Source organism: Asparagus officinalis, chromosome 2, assembly GCF_001876935.1.
Source record: "Asparagus officinalis chromosome 2, Aspof.V1, whole genome shotgun sequence".
Classification (NCBI taxonomy): domain Eukaryota; kingdom Viridiplantae; phylum Streptophyta; class Magnoliopsida; order Asparagales; family Asparagaceae; genus Asparagus; species Asparagus officinalis.
Window position 1 is genome coordinate 83,227,762 of NC_033795.1, and position 19,703 is coordinate 83,247,464.

General features: G+C 39.8%; 1 pseudogene; it reads right to left on the reverse strand.

Moving 5' to 3' along the window:
- On the reverse strand, nucleotides 2,881-11,462 carry LOC109831444 (annotated as a pseudogene).

Below are 19,703 nucleotides of genomic sequence, written 5' to 3' on the forward strand. Positions count from 1 at the left end.
AATCATATACAATTGTTTAACATAGAGTATTTCATGCATACTTTAAAGTTCCTGATATAATCCATGATTGTGCCCTTTTTTCTGTCAAATTACAAGTTGTCGTCCCTTAGATAAAATATTATGCGTACTCCAAAGTTTCTGAATCTCTATGGACAATAATATAGGATTTTCAACATTTTTTACCAAACCACAAGTTTCCTCTTATATGCGCTCCAAAAATTCCCGAAATTCTGTGAACTATAACACATACCTTTGGTCAGTTTCAACCAAATTACTACTGGTCGTCCTATATATTATGTTTTCTGGCGTATACAAAATTCTTGAATTTTTATGGATAATGATCCATTATTTTGGTCATTTTCAACCAAATTTCAAGTTGTCATCCAAAATAGAATATTTTATGCATACTCTTAAATTCTTGAATTTTTGTAGACTATAACTCACGATCTTGGATGTTTTAGACCACACACAAATTTTCGTCACGCATAGATTATAACCCATGATGTTTTATTATTTTCAACCAAATCATGCATTGTTTATCAACATTAATATATTATGTTTTATTCTAAAATTCCTTAATTTTTGTACTTTAATACATGATATTGGTTGTTTTCGACTAAGTCGCAAATTTTCCACCCGCATATAATATTTTATTAGTACTCCAAAATTCTCGGTTCTTTGTGAACTACAACTAATGATTTTGATCATGTCGACCAAATCACAAGTCGTCATCCCACATAGGAATATCTTATGCATATTCCTAAATTGCTAAATTTTTGTTTACTATATTCAGTGATTTTGGCTATTTTCGATGAAAAAATTACCATCATGTATAGAATATATTATGTGTATTCCAAATTCCTAAATTTCAATGGACTGTCATGATTTTGGCTGTTTTTGAATAAATTGCAAATTACCTTCTCACATAGTATATTCTGTGTACTCCAAATTCTTATTTTTTGTTGCCTATAACTCACTGTAACAATTTTCATCCAACTCACAAATTGACATCTCTCATATAATTTCTTATGTGTACTATAAAATTCCTAAATTTTTGCAGGAAATAACTCATGATTTTTTTCGTTTTGGACCAAATCACAAGTTGTCGTCATACATTGTGTATTTACACATATTCCAAAATTTTCAAAGCTCTATGGACTACATCCAATGATTTTGACTATTTTATCCAAAAGTTGTTATCTCACATAGAATATTTTAAACGTACTCCAAAAATTCCTAAATTTTTGTAGACTATTACAATGATTATATGACCATTTTGACCAAGCAACAAGTTGTCTTCTCGCATAGAATATATTATAATATTATTCGTACTCTAAAATTTTTGAATTAGTGTGATCTCGTATAGAATATATTATTCATACTCCAAAAATTCTCGAATTTCCGTGACAATATATTTTGTAGATTACAACCATGGTTTTGACCATTTTCAACCAAATCATAGGTTGTCATTCCACGTAGAATATTATATGCCTACTTCGATCTGAATTTTTTGGCCTATAACCCATGATTTTAGTTATTTTTGACTAAATCACAAGCTTTCAACCCATAATGTATATTTAATGCATACTCCAAACATTCTCAAATTTCTGTGGACAATATAACTTATGATTGTGGTTGTTTTTGATCAAATCACAAATTGTCGTCCTGTATAGTACATGTAATGTATACTCCAAAAATTTTTAAATTTCTATGAACTATAACTCATGAACTATGTCGTTTTCAACCAGTCGCAAGTTGTCCTGCATAGAGTATTTGTGTACTAAAAAATTCCCAAATTTCTATAGAGTATTACCTATAATTTGATCATTTTTTACCAAATTACAAATTGTTAGCCTACATATATTATTTTTTGTGTACTCTAGAATTCCCATATTTCAATGATCTATAACCCATAATTTGGTCATTTCGATAAAATACAATTATTGTCTTACATTGAATATTTTATGTGTACTCCAAAATTCTTGAATCACCATGGATTATAACCTATAGTATGATTTTTTAAGACTAAATCTTAAATTGTTCTCCTACATAGTGTATTTTATGCGTATTCTAAAATTCCAAAATCTCCGTGGCGTATAACTCATGATTTTGTGTGCTCTCAATTAAAATTTTCTACGTAGAGTATTTTATGCATACTCCAAAATTCCCTAATTTTTAAGGACTATAACCGATGATTGTGTCCGTTTTTACCTAATCACAAGATTTTGTCCTGCATAGAGTATTTTATGCGTAATCCGATGTTTCTGAAGCTCTATGGACTATATAGCCCATGATTTTCATCACTTTTGACCAAATCACAAGTTGTTGTCTCGCATCAAATATTTTATGTGTACTCCTAAAATTCCCCAATTTCTATGGACTATAACCATTGATTTGTCATCTCCGACCAAATCACAACTTGTCTATCCTATATATAATATTTTATGTGTACTTTAAAATTTGTAAATTTTTTTGGACTATAACCCATGATTTTAGCCATTTTTGATGAAATCAAGAGTCGTGATTCCGCATAGAATATTTTATTCGTGCCTGAACTGCTTGAATCTCTGTCAACTATAACCAATTATTTTGGCCAAAATCTCCAAGTAAGTGAGTATTTTTCATTTAGGCAGTCTTTTAATATCAAAATATAATTGCTACTAACTGGATTTGATGGTTTGTGCATTTTTTTCAAGCCATTGCAATGCTCTTGATGTATAATAATGAAAAATGAAAGATAGTTTAATGCATTACATAGTTTACCAATTTATAAGTTGTACTACAGAGAGAAAATCTTTAGGTCATATCCACTCTAAACAAAAAATTGCAGAAACTAACATTTTTTATTTCTGATCTCATTGACATGCAGAGCTTCATAGACTATGACTGCATGTATGATGTATGGAAATTAGTTACCTCGAAGTACTCAATAACTTTGCTTGAGTGCCAACCTAAGGGGCCAGAATAGATCAATTCACCTCCCCTTTTCATTAAGATCAACTGCACAAAGAGAAAAATATGTTTAATTTTATCCATAAAAACATGAACCAAATGGTGAGAGGTGTATGAGTAATCTAAAGCGATTATCATATGGTTTGTGGTCATATTTCGAATATGGGCCTCTTGCATATTGTTGCCATATATGATTTTCATTGGAACTCTGATACATATATTGCAGAACTAGAGAGTTACTATAGATCCTGAATCTTGCAGATTTTTGCAGTATAAATTCTGTTTTAATCCAATGATAAATCATCGGCATATATGTCACGGTCGACCGGACCGGTCGACCGCGATCAATTCCGGTCGACCGGCCCGGTCGACCGATCACCATCCAGCAGAAGCCCCAAAAATCCAGAGAGCCGTCGGTCGTCCGCACCGGTCGACCGAAACATCTGCGGTCGACCGGGCCGGTCGACCGACCTCCTTCCAGACGCACAGGAACCCTTGTGCACGAATCCGGTCGACCGGACCGGTCGACCTCCGCCTGTTTTTCCTGATTCTGCTGCTGATGCTGAAATTCCTTCATTTCATCCAGTAGAATTTGTGGTCAGTTTCACCTCATTAATTTGACTAAGGTGTCAACTTACCTCATCAAACTAGACTTAGGTGTCAATTTTATTTTTAGCTTTTACAAACTTGTAAAACTCTTGCTTTTGTTCCTCTTCCTGATTTCCTTTTGGTCTTACCTCATCGACTGCTTCAAATATGTCAATACTAGGTTGGTGTATAGTGCAGACCACTGTCCTTCCTGTTCCAACGACATTTTTCACTGCACGCATGACAATTGCAGCAGCTCTAGCATCCAAGCCTGATGTTGGTTCGTCCATGAAGATAATAGATGGATTTGATACGAGCTCTACAGCAATTGTTAGACGTTTCCGTTGCTCAGTAGATAAACCATTCACCCCAGGCATCCCAACTAAAGAATCTCTGATTTCGTCAAGCTCAATAGTTTCGAGGACTTCGTTTACAAATTCCTGGTGATTTAAGATGAATGTGTTAGCTCAAAATTGCATTTCAGAAGCAACAATTTACCTTAACACGGACAACTAGTATCTTAAGTAGGATATGCCTGTGCTTGCACAAAGAGTTAAATGCTACTCCTGGTGATTAAGATGAATGTGTTACCTCAAAATTGCATCTCAGAAACAACAATTTACCTTAATACGAACAGCTAGTATCTTAACTAGGTATGTCTGTGCTTGCACAAAGAGTTAAATGCTACTTTATGCCAAAATAAATTACTCACAGATCTACTAGTTTGATCAATTTGACTTGGAAGCCGTAGCCAGGCTGAATATACTACTGATTCTTCAACGGTAACCTGCGGAGAATGTATATCATTCTGCTCACAGTATCCTGATATCCTAGCAAAGGTTTCTTGTACCTTAGGATATCCACCAATTCTTATTTCCCCCTCAATTGTACCACCAGTTTTTCTTCCAGAAAGAACATCCATAAGTGTAGTCTTTCCTGCTCCACTGACACCCATCAGTGCTGTAAGAACTCCAGGCTGGAATGCACCTGTAATATTGTGTAGTAGCTGCAGTTTTTTCCCTGCATACCCTTGTTTTTTCATTTCCTAGTATATCGAAAGAGAATGAATATTAGAATGTCAATTTCCATCAATACGGACCCCTTAATTGTAATATTACAGTGATATTGTGACAACTAACAAGATTACCAGAGGTGTATCTACATAGTATTGCACATCCTGAAATGTTACTATGAGGGGCATAAAAGGCAAAACCGTTCTCCCTGCAGCATGTTGACATAAAGTTCAGTTTGCTTCTGAGCTACACTTTTTATTATAATCATTTTCCTCTTCATGAAAAAAATAGCTCAGAACAATCTTACTAGTTCTTTTACTTTCTTTAGGACTTCCGTTAGACAAATATGTGCAAGTGTTTGTCATGTCTATTGTGTTATTATGATCTCCTCCCTGTATTTGAGAAAGCTTTTCACTGGAAATTATGGCACGAGACCGCCCAGGTGCTGAAAGTTGAGAAGTTTTCATCAATTGCACGCAGAAAAAAAAGTTCAAGAGTATATTGAATTCCTTTCAAAATGACCCAGTTGGCAGGTGTTTCTTACGTTTTTTGAAAGTCATGGCTAAAGTAAAGGCAATATTGAAGAGTAAAATATATCCAATTAATGCACCCAATGATATCCAGTAAAAGTTTCCACTGAAGTTCAGTCCACGACTTGTCAAAACTTGCTGTCCTACAGTCCTATTTGCTGATGGAATCTGTAAAGTATAAACTATTAGAAAACAATTGTGAACAGCTGGAGAGAATCAATAATAAACTTGTACAGTTGCATTTGCTTATGAAATTTGTCAGATAACGAATTCCGGAGAAGAATTGGAGTTGGAGAGAGATCAATGAATATTGAAAACTATTGCAAGTGAACTTTATGAGCTTTAGCCATGGTACCTTCCATCGTGGTCCAAGGAATTCATTTACTGCAAAACCTATCTCTGCATACGTTAATGGTGAACTCCAAAATCCCCATTTTAGCCAACCAGGTATGTAGGCTGCAGAAGAAAATCTACAATATCATATTCACTTTAGCTGGTAACTCAAGGCCACGAAAGGAATAGACTTACATTGTGGGATAATGAAGCCACCAAATGCCAGGACAATTAACAATGTCAAGTTAGCACTGACTATAGAAGTCACCATTGTTTGGAAGTAAGAAGCAAGGAAACGAAACATGGATATTGACATTTGATGCACAACGAATAGTAGAACAAATTGGCGTAAGAACCTATTCACTTTAGCTGGTAACTCAAGGCCACGAAAGGAATAGACTTACATTGTGGGATAATGAAGCCACCAAATGCCAGGACAATTAACAATGTCAAGTTAGCACTGACTATAGAAGTCACCATTGTTTGGAAGTAAGAAGCAAGGAAACGAAACATGGATATTGACATTTGATGCACAACGAATAGTAGAACAAATTGGCGTAAGAACCTATGCCAATAGAAGGATGTGAACTCCTTCAGCTTTGGTTATATTTCTGCACTATCTATCTAAACTGCCTGAAGATTAGAAACATTAAGTTGAAAACTACCTTATTCCCTCCGGACTGTACCCGATTGTATAATAAGTAATAGATATCCACAATAAGGATTCTAGCAAGGAAATAGGGATTTTTAAGAGAATAGCTGGAATTGCATAAGCCCATGCAGGATAGAAGTAAAAATCTCTTTGCTTATAGAAAACTGGAAGTCTTGACACAGACAAAGCCAACTCTGGAAATCCATTGAACATGATGCTAAGAAGTGTGTAAAAGAGTGCACCCAGATAGTTATTGGCATGAAGAACATCCACTCCAAGGGTTGTACGCAAGAAAACAGTCATCGTGATGATTGCACTAATTGTAAGCTGCAAAATGGTTATATATAACTAGGTTAGATTTATGTTAATTAGGGAGAATACGTGATGTGAAGAAAGATACTCTTAGATTTATATTCACTGGGGAGATAAGTGATGTGAAGAAGACATTGTTAACTCTTAAGAAGACCAGATACCTGGGTTGTTTTGAATATGTATGTAAATGAATGCCTTTTCATTAGGAGAAATTCCCTTGCTAGGCAAGCCTTAAATAGTTCCGATTTAGGCAAGGAATAGATACTGAAGGATAAAGCATTTTTATGATTTTGGGACTTGTCATATGGCTTTAATAGCTCCTCATCAAGTCTCTGTCCAATGTGATATGCTTTGAACTTGTTGGCAGAACTGATCCACAGAAACATAACGATATTGGTTATGCAAATGAGACCAGTACTGTTCTTGATCTTTTCTGGATAAAACCTGAGTGTAATTCAAATATATTTTAGTCCGAGTGTTCAAAGTAAGTTAAGAACATTGGATAAGTTAGTAGATCTAGCAAAATGGTTACCTCCTGAAGGAATTCGGCTTCTCCTTTTCTTTCTGGACATTTGAATCCACATTCCTCAAAAAAACTAAGAGTATCACTGCGAGGACCATGGTATATAATCTTGCCTTCCGCCATCAAGATGACATCATCAAAGAGATCATAGGTCTCAGGTGCTGGCTGGAGAAGTGAAACGACCACAGTGGCTTCTGTAATGTGAGCTAACTGCTGAAGACAAGCAACAATTTGGAATGTTGTGGAGCTATCTAGTCCATTTGATATTTCATCCATAAATAGAGCTTTGGTTGGTCCCACAATCATCTCACCTAGAAGGCTCAATTGGAAGGTAAGAATAACAAGCATAAGTAGTTACAATGATTTGGGTCCACGTTACATGAATACTTGCATGTATACTATACATATACATGTACTGCATATGGGTGAAGCTTTAGTATTCAAGAACGTCAATAGTTTTCTTGCATCGGCCTGGTAAAGTGCATGATGTACCAAGTTGGACATAGCCTAGTCACAATAGAAGGCTCAATTGGAAGGTAAGAATAACAAGCATAAGTAGTTACAATGATTTGGGTCCACGTTACATGAATACTTGCATGTATACTATACATATACATGTACTGCATATGGGTGAAGCTTTAGTATTCAAGAACGTCAATAGTTTTCTTGCATCGGCCTGGTAAAGTGCATGATGTACCAAGTTGGACATAGCCTAGTCACAATATGGAGACCAAAAAGGTAAACCCAAGAAATGCTCAGTTACGAAAGAGAAAAACTAAGACCTCAGCTGAGTAGAAGATAATTATAAGCTGGTAGGGACATGGACAAAGGAATACCTCCAAAGTTAGCAAAGAATTTGAACAGAAGGATACATGCATGGACAGAGTTTTGAAAAGTAGCAAGTATGTCTCATATGGATTGCTTAGTTAGATGTAAGTTTGAAAATGTTAATAGAATTATTTCAATTCATGCCAACTTCTGTTTCTTATCAGTAAGCGCTTGTGTTGTCCTGCAATACGCACAGCATTTTGTTTCCTTAGCGTTCATAGTACCTGTAGTCAATCTTTTCTTCTGGCCACCTGAGATACCTCTTCTCATGGCATCCCCTACCATTGTATCCGCACAGATGTCCAATCCCATTATCTGCAAAGCGAGCACATTTCAGATCTGTTAGAAAGTTAAAGGTTGAGGTGAACTACTATGTTTTACTCTTTATGTAGAATCCTGAGTTTCTGTTTTCTTCTACCTTTAGTACATAATCTGTTTGGAGACTTCTTTCTAATCCCTCCATAGAAATTGCCTATATTAACCAATCCTTTTGTGAGTCCTTGTAATAAGATAGATACAACAGATATTCATGCAATCTAATGTTATCTGAACAATGATAATAGTGTTAAAGCAAAAGTACATGCTCAGATATAGCACCCAATCTCGTTGTGAATAATTCTATTAACTTTTGAAGTGCTTTAAGTATATACTATAGATTTGAAAAATTGGCATGTCTATATATTAGTATGAAGCGGCATCAGTGTCTTGGTATTTCCTGGTGAGAAACTGTAATGATTTGGAGTTATGGTTTACCTTCATGTATAGATCTATGTCTGGTTCAGGGATTATTCCTTCTTGTTTCTCCCTTCTACTGACTTCCTTCATAATTTCTTTAAAAACCGAGAAGTTTGATGTCAAGATAACTTTTTCGATAGTCTAAAATAGTTTTCCATGGATATTATGACCTTACCTGCCCGACATCCAACACCTTGGAACCGTGCTGAGAAATCTAATGTCTCTCTTACCGTCATCTCAGGGATGTGCAAGTCATGTTGGCTTACATAACTTGATGTTTTCTCTGGAACAAACTCCTCAAATTTGAAGCCATTGTAACAAATTTCTCCTGTAGCCTATGGAAAGAAGTTTTTATTTGTCAAAGGTTACATATTTATACCATATGCTAATATGCATGAATTACCAAAGTGGTATGAAGATGAAAAGACTATAGAACACAAACATGGGTGATATGCTATGCTAACTAGGTAAGAAAATGCGAGACCAACATATTTTCCTGGAGAACCTGTCTTATTTGAACAGCCTCATAGATATATTCAGAAACATAGACAATCAAGTGCTGACTCTGTGAGAAATTAAAATTTGATGGGCAAAGTATGAGGTACAATGATAATCTATTGACATACCCATCACTCTTTACATATCAATCTATTTCAGCAAAGAAAACTTTAAAGTGTGTTTCCTTTTTATTTAGAAACTTTTGATTTTTTTATTTAATGAGCTAGAATTGATCATAGGTAGGAATGACAAAATTCATAGAGGGTGAGACTTAAAGAAATAAATGTATGGATAGAAGACCACTTCTATTGCTTCATAAGTACAAATATATGGTGATTGGTAAGTGTGAACCTTATTGAGTTTGTGGCTTTCAGGATTGCTCAAGTTAATCGGAGTTACAATCTTTGAGGAGCACTAGTCATGGCAAAGAGAAAGAAAACATATTTCTCCATCTCTATAAGTTATATGACTTTAAGATAAAAGAAAGGAAAGAAACCTTTAGAGACTTGTCTAATTTCCCTGCTAATGCCAGCAAAAATGTAGTTTTTCCACATCCTGGAGGTCCCAGTAGGAGAGTCATCCTGTAATACAGAGTCCAAGAAAACTTCATATTTGAAGACAAAACAAAAAACATGACTAATATCTTGCTTTTCAAGTATAGATAACTTAGAATATTGGTACAGGCCATCCGTAGAGTTGCTCATAGAAAGGCTTACGTTTCTTAGAAAATGAGCCTATGTTGTAATTTTTGAGTTTAAAAAGAAGAATCCTTAAAAACTTTCCTGGATGGCTTGATAATCCCACTTATATCTTTTAGGATGCTTATCTTCGTTCTTTCAGCTTTCAGTCCTGTTACCTTCGTGAGACCCTGTCCAATAAAAGAAGTTTTACCGTAGAAAAGTAATTTTCTCTAGTTTCACTACCAAAAGGAAAAACTATAAGAAAGGAATTCCCAGTGCCACAATTTTCAAACAATATATTGCTTGGGAGCACATCGTACCAGTAAAATGCCTTTGACAGAATTCCATAAAGTGGGTAGAGGCTTCCCTTGGACTACTTCACATTCTGCTTCCACGCACAAATTCTTATATCGTACTTCTATCGTGGGCAATTTGACATTTACCCTGTAGAATACTCTCTTTTTTGAGACACACCAGATCCATTACTGAGGAAAAGATATTTATTACTGCACAATTTAGAATCATCTGGTATACAATTTCTTGGTTGTATGTATGCGCATACTTATTTTTGCATGTACGATATTTCTGCAGGTTTATATTTTGGATAGTGCATGTAATAGATTATAATATAGCGTACTATGTCGCTGTAGTTGACATTACAAGGAACTACAACTGACCTGTCTATCCTTCCTCTTAGTTTTTGTAACAGGCGGAGGTTGTCATTCTCAATGTGCTTGATGAGCTTCTCAACAAACAACCGCCTCTCTAGAGCTCCGAGCTTGGCAACATCAACTACCTTCTTCTCCTTTTGTTCTTCATCACCACTTACAGTTTGATCAAGAACCGATGTTCTCATCCTCCTTACTGTGGATAGCCTCTCAATTGCTGCCCACTTCAGCTCATACTCATCATCTCTGTCTCTTTCAGAGCCAAAGCTGGAATGTCTTTGAGAAATTGAACTAAAGAGACGGAATGATGATCCCATGATCCTCCCTCTTTCGAGCTCAGAGCTTAGGGAATTAGTTTGGTTGTCCATGGATCGTGCCATTCTCAATATAGAAGATGCTTTCCGTCTAGAAGAGAAGGTATATAAAGCAAACTAAGGAGCCTCTTGTACTAGACTAAGGTTCGCATCACTGCATATGAAAGATTGGTCTCGCAATCAAAACTCTAATTTCAGCAGCATTAGCAAAATTAGGGAGAGGACTAGAAGTTAGGGAGAGATCCTATATATTCGAAGTTGATGGGACCACCTCTATCTTGTCAATCCAATTTTAGTTATGAAATTAGATTTACTAATTTAGCATTTGGAATTAGCCTCCATTCTATTTCTCGGAAGGAAAAACAAGGAACCTGCGAAGCTGACTTTTTAACTTGAATGAATTACATTTGTTTTTTTGTGTCAGATGGTATCTCATACCTGACCCTCCGGCAACATAAATGTCTGTGGATACTGGATGTTATGCAAATTTTGAGCAATCTGAATATTAGCCTCTCTTCGTTGACTTTCGAAGATGCTTCAAAATTTTCAGGTGGTTGAGCTTCTACGCTCCAGAATCGATCCATTGAAAAGCGAAGTTTCCCATTTGTCGCTTAATTGGGAACTCGATCAAACACTAGCATTTTGTCCAAAGCCAATTCTGGTATTCCTACAGTGATGGGGTTGTTTCTTTCACTGAAACTATGAGATGTTTGCATCTCTGAAGGTTAGTAGGCAAGGATAGAAGTCTGCTAAATTTGCTATGTTATTTTGTCTTTTGGAATTCCTTACGCAACTTGCTTGCTTATACTCTTACATAGAAGTACCTCCTGGTTAAATATTGGATTTTCTGAACGTGAAGTTTGAATCAATCCGAACGTACCCATGAACGTTCCACTCATTTCGGATCGTGAACGTGAACGTGAAGTTTGAATCAATCCGAACGTCTTTTGGAATTCCTTACGCAACTTCAATTTTCAGATGATTTTAGGCTTTTTGGATCAAATCCCAATTTTCATCTCACATGGAATATTCTATGCATACTCTGAATTACCAACGGTTGCAGTCGTTTTCGATCAAATCAAAAATTGAAGTTCGGGTTAAGGCAATTGAAGACATACCGGCTCTCGTTGCTGCAGCCACTGCTTCCTCTGGGCTGAAATCGAGCCAATGTTGGTACGAATGGATGGCGTCGAGGGAGTCGCAGTCGGACACAATGTAACTAGAATCAAAATTTCAAAAAATTATAAATCGGTTCGTGCAGCTAATTTCTTTTATGATTTTCTGAACGTGAAGTTTGAATCAATCCGAACGTACCCATGAACGTTCCACTCATTTCGGATCGTTTGCTTCATGAGCCTAGTATCGACACACGAGGGAACGCCGTTGATCTTGTTGTACGAGCACATAACGCTGCTCGCGTCACCCTCCTTCACGCACATCTCAAAAGGCCGAAGGAACGTCTCGACCATATCTTGCTCCGTCACCTGAACCAGTCACAAGCGAGAATGACGTTACGACTTGATTTCAAAGGGTCGCGAGAATACCGAATTCTCAGGCGAGAGGGGGGGGGGGGGCGGGGGGGGGGGGGGGTGGGGGGGGGGGGGTGGAGGGGGGGGGGGCGTGGGGGGGGCCGTCTACGTAACCTGGCGTCGAACGTGCGGCGTTTGGAAAAGTCCGGCCGTACCGTGTCCGCTTTTCGACAGTCGTACCGGGCGTAATGGCTTGAGCAAGACGCGACCTTGAGGGGCTGAGGCGTTAGGCGTTCGCACGGAGCCTTCGTGCACACTTCAACGTCCTGTAGCCCGCTGACCGAACTTGGAACGCGTAGTCGTCCAGACGGAGCTGTCGGGATCTTGCGCCTTGCGCGTTGTCTCGAGCGGTCCGTCCCCACCTATTGGGTCGCGGACGTCACGTCTGATGTTCGGGGAGAAAATGTCAGGACGCTAGTAGGGCCGCATGTTGTACCAAGGCTCTTCCCTCGGTGGCAAACAGCCTGAAACAACGCAGTATATCATACATTAATCGATTCTTGGCAATCCCGCACTAATTAGAAAATGAGATTGAAATTGACGTGACAGAAAAAGTTGGCGTCAATTTGGTAAAAAAAAAAAATGGTACGGTTTGTGAAAATTAAACACTACTGGTTTTGAGGCCTGTTTTGAAAATTTGTTTCCTATCGAATTACTGCGCACCATCTTTTTCCAAAGAAGTCTGATTGAAGGAAGCCGGCCGGAGAGGATGTACGTTGCCGCGGAAGCTGGTAGCGCCCTGGGCCAGCGGCCTCGCAAGCGGGTGCCAACCCGTCGCTGAAATCCCGTGGGAGCGGCTCGGGCCAGCCGAGTTGTACTTCTCGAGCCCGATGCTCCTCTACGCCCCTGCAGAGATGTCGCCAGAGCTGCGCGAGCTTCTCCGGCGACGGACATTCAGGGCCGATGAGGCTGTCGGACAGGGTGGCGTGTAGAGGGAGCCGAGGTGTGTCAGTAGGCGAAGACGGCCGACGTCCGATGGCCGAGGAAGGCGAACGCGTGCCGGTGCGCAGACTGTGTGAAGCCGGCCGTACGACCTTGGATCGGGCCGGGCTCGAGCAGGGTTGCCGGGCTCGGGCTGGGGTCGCGGAGGGTGCGCGGCTGAGCCGTGACGCGCCGCACGCGAGGATGAGCGAGGAGGGAGAGCGGGGAGGGGAGGAACCATGCTTTTTTCGCAGGTGATCAGTGGGTGCAGAGTGGGGTGGGATGGAGGAGGGGAGAGCGGAGGAGGAAATTAAAGAGGTTTGGAATTTTAAAAAGTGGTTAATATTGTGATCCTTCCATGAGATTTCTTTTTCTGGTTTTTTGTTATTTATTTTAAGCGCAAAGGATTATTTTGTTTTGTTTTGTTTTTGTTTATCCAAGGAGAATAATGTAAGCTAGTTGTTGGGTGACTGTAACAGCTGTAGCTAATTTGCTGTTGCACAATATTACGATGATGTTTTGTCGCTCTTAATATCTGCTAATTAGATATAAAATCTAGACTTTTATTCATGATATGATTCTAAGCCGTAATTAAATTTGATTAGATAGTGACAATCGGAAGTTACCATCATGAAATGTTTCCCGTTGGTCATAATGCTGGCCTCTTTGACGTTTTTCTTGAATGGGAAAATCTTATTCCATCAAGTCACAGTTGCTGCCTTACATTAGTTTCTGCTTTAAAATAAAAAATAAAAAAAATTATGGCTAAGTTATGGAACAATAAAATTAGGATGGTTTATGTAAAGTTCAACTTAATCCCCATATTCTTAAAATCTCCCATTCAGATGAAGTAGCGCGTGCTATTGGAGTCGATTATATACTGCTGAATCAAAGATATGCAAAAAAATCAAGTGCGTTTTTAATGCAGAATATAACTAACATAAACTCTCTCTGATGCCCGGAGCGACCGTGTTATTTACTAATGGCGATTCATTGCTGATTCATGAAGCACACGAATCTGCGCGCACTGCGTAAAATATTTTATAATGGTGCTTCCTAATAGATTCAAACTTTATTGATGTTACTTTCCATGCTTGACCTCTAGTCCTGGTTATTTTACGCGTTGCTAGCAACGCATCTAATTTTCATAATATTTAATAGCATGAGTCGAGGTAAGTCAGTCATGTCTCTTCCCTGAATTTCAGTAGATCAAAATTAACATAGTAAACTTATCCAAGTTGTTGATAAGATCATATTTTGTTTTCTAGTGCTTACAAGTTATAACCAAGCTGGCTTATAATTCGTAAAGAACGGTAAACGCTACTATGACACCACGGCCCATGGGCCATGGGCCCATGGGCCATGCGGCAAAGTTAATATATGGAACACTAGCGAAATGAAGGATTACTTACGAAAATATAGATGTTGGAAACAGTCTATCAATTAATTCAAACAGCCTCGTTATGGATCTCATGGCATTTTTAATTCATGATATCCAAAAATCACATAAATTCAAAAGTTTCGGTTTATAAATGGGAAAATGCCGTAAGCAGACACGCAGCGCCCCAAGGCATATTTGCTTGGCCACACCTCTCTCCTCTTAGCCTACAGTGCACGGAGGTCCACACATGAGATTATTAAAAATCCCATGTGTGGGCCCCGTGGCACTGTGTAAGCTGAGAGAGGGGTGTGGCGAACACAGGCTGTAACCTGCGGGGGTAGGTGCCACACTTCATAAATCTGCGACGACACTAGAAAAAGATTGCATAATAGCACTCTTAAAAGCTCATTATTTTTAGGCTGCTTGAATTATAAAATATGGCCCACACCAGAGAGTGCTGGGTTCGTACAACGCAGCCCCATGTTTTACAATATGATAGCATACTAATCAATCACCGGAATGTCTTAGAAATATGTCAATTGTAATATTATCCTAATCAATCGGATATATGTTGGAAATATTTCAATCATAACCAGAGCTAAGTTATGGCTATGTGGTATCAAAGTCCACACACAGCATAACGTACATATGCCAAACTGAGATCGGTGCAATGCGACTTCTTGTTATGCAGGGTAACTTAATTAGATTAACTCCAATATAATGATATGTTCAATTATCTTGAATTTTCATGCTCACATGTGAATATTATTTGTTGAGAGACGTCGAGTATTGGGATACGCCTTCTCACTACCCACTGGCTACTAGTGTTCATATTTACGCGCAAATGCGTGTTCACCCTATCCCTGCTACACGTGTATGTCACCTGCCCCCAAATATGTTCACCTACCCTCATGAGAAAACTTATAAATACCCCCCCTTAAGTTTATTTGTAAAGTATGCTCCAGTGCAGAGAGAGAAAGGAAAGATATAGATTAAGTAATATCATTGAAGATCTTGGGAAAGAGTTTTTGAGAAATTCTTGTGAGAGTATCTTGGATCAATGAGAGGGGTTCTCTTTTAATATTTTTTTTTGTTAACCATCGAAACGAATATAAATGAAATTGGCATCGTCATTGCCAACCGTGGAGTAGCCTCGCGTAAGAGCCTGAATCACATTATAATATATGAGTACCTGTGATTGAATTATGTTTTCTGGCGCTTTTTTTATGTATTCCAAGATTGTTTGGGGTGTGTATTAGTCTGCCGTTTTGAGGGCGCTTCTTAGTTGACGTGTACCGCTGAACAAGTGGTATCAATAGCATTACGATTCGGGAAAAGAATGAATTTTCGGCATGGGATCTACAGTTGAAGACAACATGCTTCGGATTTGATATGTTCGATGGCAACAATTTTAGTATTGTGGAGCGATCTATTTCCAGAAGGATCTTGTTCCTACCCCCTCAAAGGCAGAGGCGGGGGAAACTGAGAAGATGGACGATGAATAAAGAGGAGGCTAGCTCCGATTGTAAAGCACTTGCCACCGATCAGGCTCAACTTCTCAGCATGTGACTTACAACATCTCGCATGGCACCAACCACCAAGGAGTTGATGGAGGCCTTGGAGCGCTGTATGCAGAAGTCGGTCTTGCCTCAGTAAGGTGTACTGCTGATCTGAAAGAACACAATTAACAATCTAAATATGTAGGAAGACTTGTGTAGCGGACTGTCCTTGAACGAATTTCAGTTGTGGTGTAACAGCTTACTGAGTGGATGCTCAAGTTCGACCAATCGAGATCCAAGACTCTTATGCTGACTTTCTGCTACCAGAATTGCATGGAAGAATATAGTGATGGCGGCTGAGCGTAATACCAATGGCAATGATAAGATGAAACTCCGACATGCGATGATTGAACATTCTGGATAAAGGAATATTCATGCGTAAAGTCTGCAGGAGCTGAGACCTCTAGGCAGTCAGGAGTACTGCTGCATGTCGAGGGCATGAGGACATGCCGCAGAAGAAGGGTAGGGACAACGAGGCGCGGATCAAAGTCTAAAGGCGAAGTCTAAAGGGCCGGACGCCGAATGATTACGATGAAGGAAAGTGCCTTCAGATGTGAAAGAATTGTCATTTGGCAACGGGGACTCAGGTTCTGTGCCAACATTAGCAGGGGATGATCAAGCTGACGTTGCAACGCGCAAATCTTATGCCAATGAGACGGATTGCGGATGCGCTATCTCCTATCTGGCTTTAAAGACAGAACCGATGCGTGTGGTGCATGACATTGGAAGCACAATCTTTCCATGCTAATCTCACAACAAAAGCTGGCTTCATCGTTCGTGCAGAAGGTAACTTGGAAACAGTGCTACTCCTTGACGACGGACGCACCTTGCAAGCGTCTGCTGACGGATGCGAAATTTATACCATCAATATGGGAGGGGTGGGACTACCTTAAGCTGAACAATGTTGCAACATGTACCAGATGCTTAGCGGAATCTTATATTAGTCGGGGCAACTGATCTGACTCTGCGTTACATGAAGTATCCTTTGAGGCAAGGAAGCTGGGAAGGTAGTCCAAGGGTGCCAGGTGATAGCACATGGAAAAGGAGGGTCCTGCTCAATCGGCTAATGAGAAGATCGATCGGGCTTGCTTACCGCAGGACAATCATCATCACATCCATCAACTACATGACTTAACATCGGTGACTTGGCCAGTAACATGAGCGAGATAGGAGATTGGCAGGATTATGACCACGAGAGAGAGACTTTCTGGTATTTTGAGGCAGTATCGATGCTGACTTTCTGTGAGACAGCATCCTAGGCAAACAGGAAGAGTGAGGCTTTAATAAGACAGTGCCGACTTCCAAAACTGCAGAGAAAATTAGAGTTGGGCTGAGCACGCGACGGTGTGGGATCTGCTGTGCAAGTCTATCTGTTGATAATTGCTTTACTTTGTCTGCTTTCATTGAATGCATGCCTACTAAGAAAACTGTGGGGTGTTTCTTCTTTGAAGCACAAGCTTTAGATTTTTCATTCATCTTTCAAGAAAGTGTCTTGCTGTGTGTCGCAGAAAGAAACATGCGTAATAAGCTAAATGTCTAAAGTCTGATAATAGAGTGAGTATTAATGAGCAGGAGTTCGAGAACTTTTGCTCATCGCCATGGAAGGGCACTAAAGACCGTTACAGGCTCCTCCAGCCACAATGCGAGCTGGCAGAGTGGTATGAATCACACTATTTAGAGCTGCGCAGGAAGTATAGGATCCACTCCGGATTGCCTAAGAATTTTTTGGGCCAGATGTTTCGTGAAGTATTGGTCGGCATACTTGATCAACCACGGCGCACCATCCACGCTGCCTCATTTATGGGATACCTAAAAGAGGCTTGGACCGGAAAGAAATTGAAGCTAAGAACTAGCTTACGAGTATTTCGCCGTTATGATGTCTATGTTATGACCAATCTGCGTGCACGACGTCAAAGCTTGATCTAACGATTCAAAGCAACGTCTCTTCATCGGCAATGCGAGGAGATGAGTATGAGTACGATTTCTGGGATCATACGGATCGGCGCGCAGGTGGCGCAGTTGTGACGTCGTGTTCCAAGAGGATGCGGCTGTGCAAGACCAAAGAGGTGAGGTGGGAGCTCATAGTATTCTCTGCCTCTTGATGTCCGCAGATATTACTGACAGTAAGGACGACGATGGAGTAACTAGTCAGGCATAGAAGATGGAGACCCAACGAGAACGTGTGTTTGCATGCACAACAGCCAGGATCTAGCAAGAGCTTGCCGACATCTAGTTTCACAAAGCTTCAAGAAATCCAAGGGTGCCAGAGGGTCTTTCCACCAATGGAATTATCTTACTTGCCTAATGACGAATGCGTGTAGGCCAGAGAGCTATAAGTCAGTTGAGTAGACCTACAAAGGCTCGGGGCGAGTGGGGTGCTGCCCATGTGAGGGATGAAAAAAAATCCTTGACGAAGAGAATAGACTTGGGAGCTCGTAAAGCTTTCAAGAAGGCGAAAGCGTTCTTCACAATTGGCTCGATTAACGGGTCAAGGATGAGCGATGAGGGCGGAGCACGTAACAGAAAGGTGACATTGTAGTGAAGGGCTATGAAGAAGATCAGCAGCGTAGACTAAGTTTGTGCTAGAACGGCCTATATATTGAGCATGATTCTTAAAAAGTTTCGGCATCGGAGAAAGGTCTAACCAGTGGCCTCGTTGTTGCATGTCCATTTAAAGCTATGCCGAAGACCCAGCACCAAGAGACTGTTGAAAGCAGCATGTAGTTCATAGACCAATATACCCATACGTATTGTTCGTCGGGAGTTTGATGTATGCGATGGATCTGTGCCTGAGGGCCAGAATATTACACAAGAAGAGTGGGAGTTGTGGGCGCTTCATGAGCAATCGCATGGGAAGCACCACTGAGCATGTGGTCAGTAAGCTTCTACGCTACTTGAGATGCTGCGTCCAACCATTATCTTGGAGTATGGCGGCGGTGTAGATTGTACAGTTTTAGATGGGCCTTTGTGATGCTAGACTACCAACCGGGGCGCATAGAGCTCAAGAAGGAGCACGAGCAACTACACTTCATCTTGGGTTGGATGGAGGCAATAGTTGGAGATCAAGTTAACGAAGATACTGTGGCTATGTGGACAACCTGAGGCCGAGTACATGTCTGCAGCAGGCGCAAGGGTTAGCTATGGTTTGAAAGCTATTTCTTCTCGACTTAGGGTAAGCTCTTGAGAATATTCATGCCACTAGCGACAGTCAAGTGTCATTCACTTATTCCACGAGACGACACAATTCCATGTCGCACAAGGCATGTTGCACGTGAAGCATCATATTCATAAGCCGAGATGGAATTAGCCAGGAACAAGTTCAAGCTTGTAAAGATTTGATCGAGGTACAAATCAGTATGCCAGGCCGATATGCTATGCCAAGCAGTTTCTGCTCGATTATATAAGGTGAGATGTGTGCAGCCATCATATGACTTTCCGTGAGAACATTGAGGGTCGTGGCAAGACGCCAAAGCATACAGATATCCGGCATGTGGCAAACCAAGAAAACGAGAAGTTCGTTGCAGAGACTCTCCACAGTGGGCAGATTGTTAGGAGCAACATTGCAGTTACTGTATATTCTTCTCACTAACCCTTGCTACAGCTGTTTCTTTACGATACCTTACCCCAAATAATATTTCACTACTCTCCTGCCTGACAGTGCTTCACCTACTCACACAAATAGAGGTT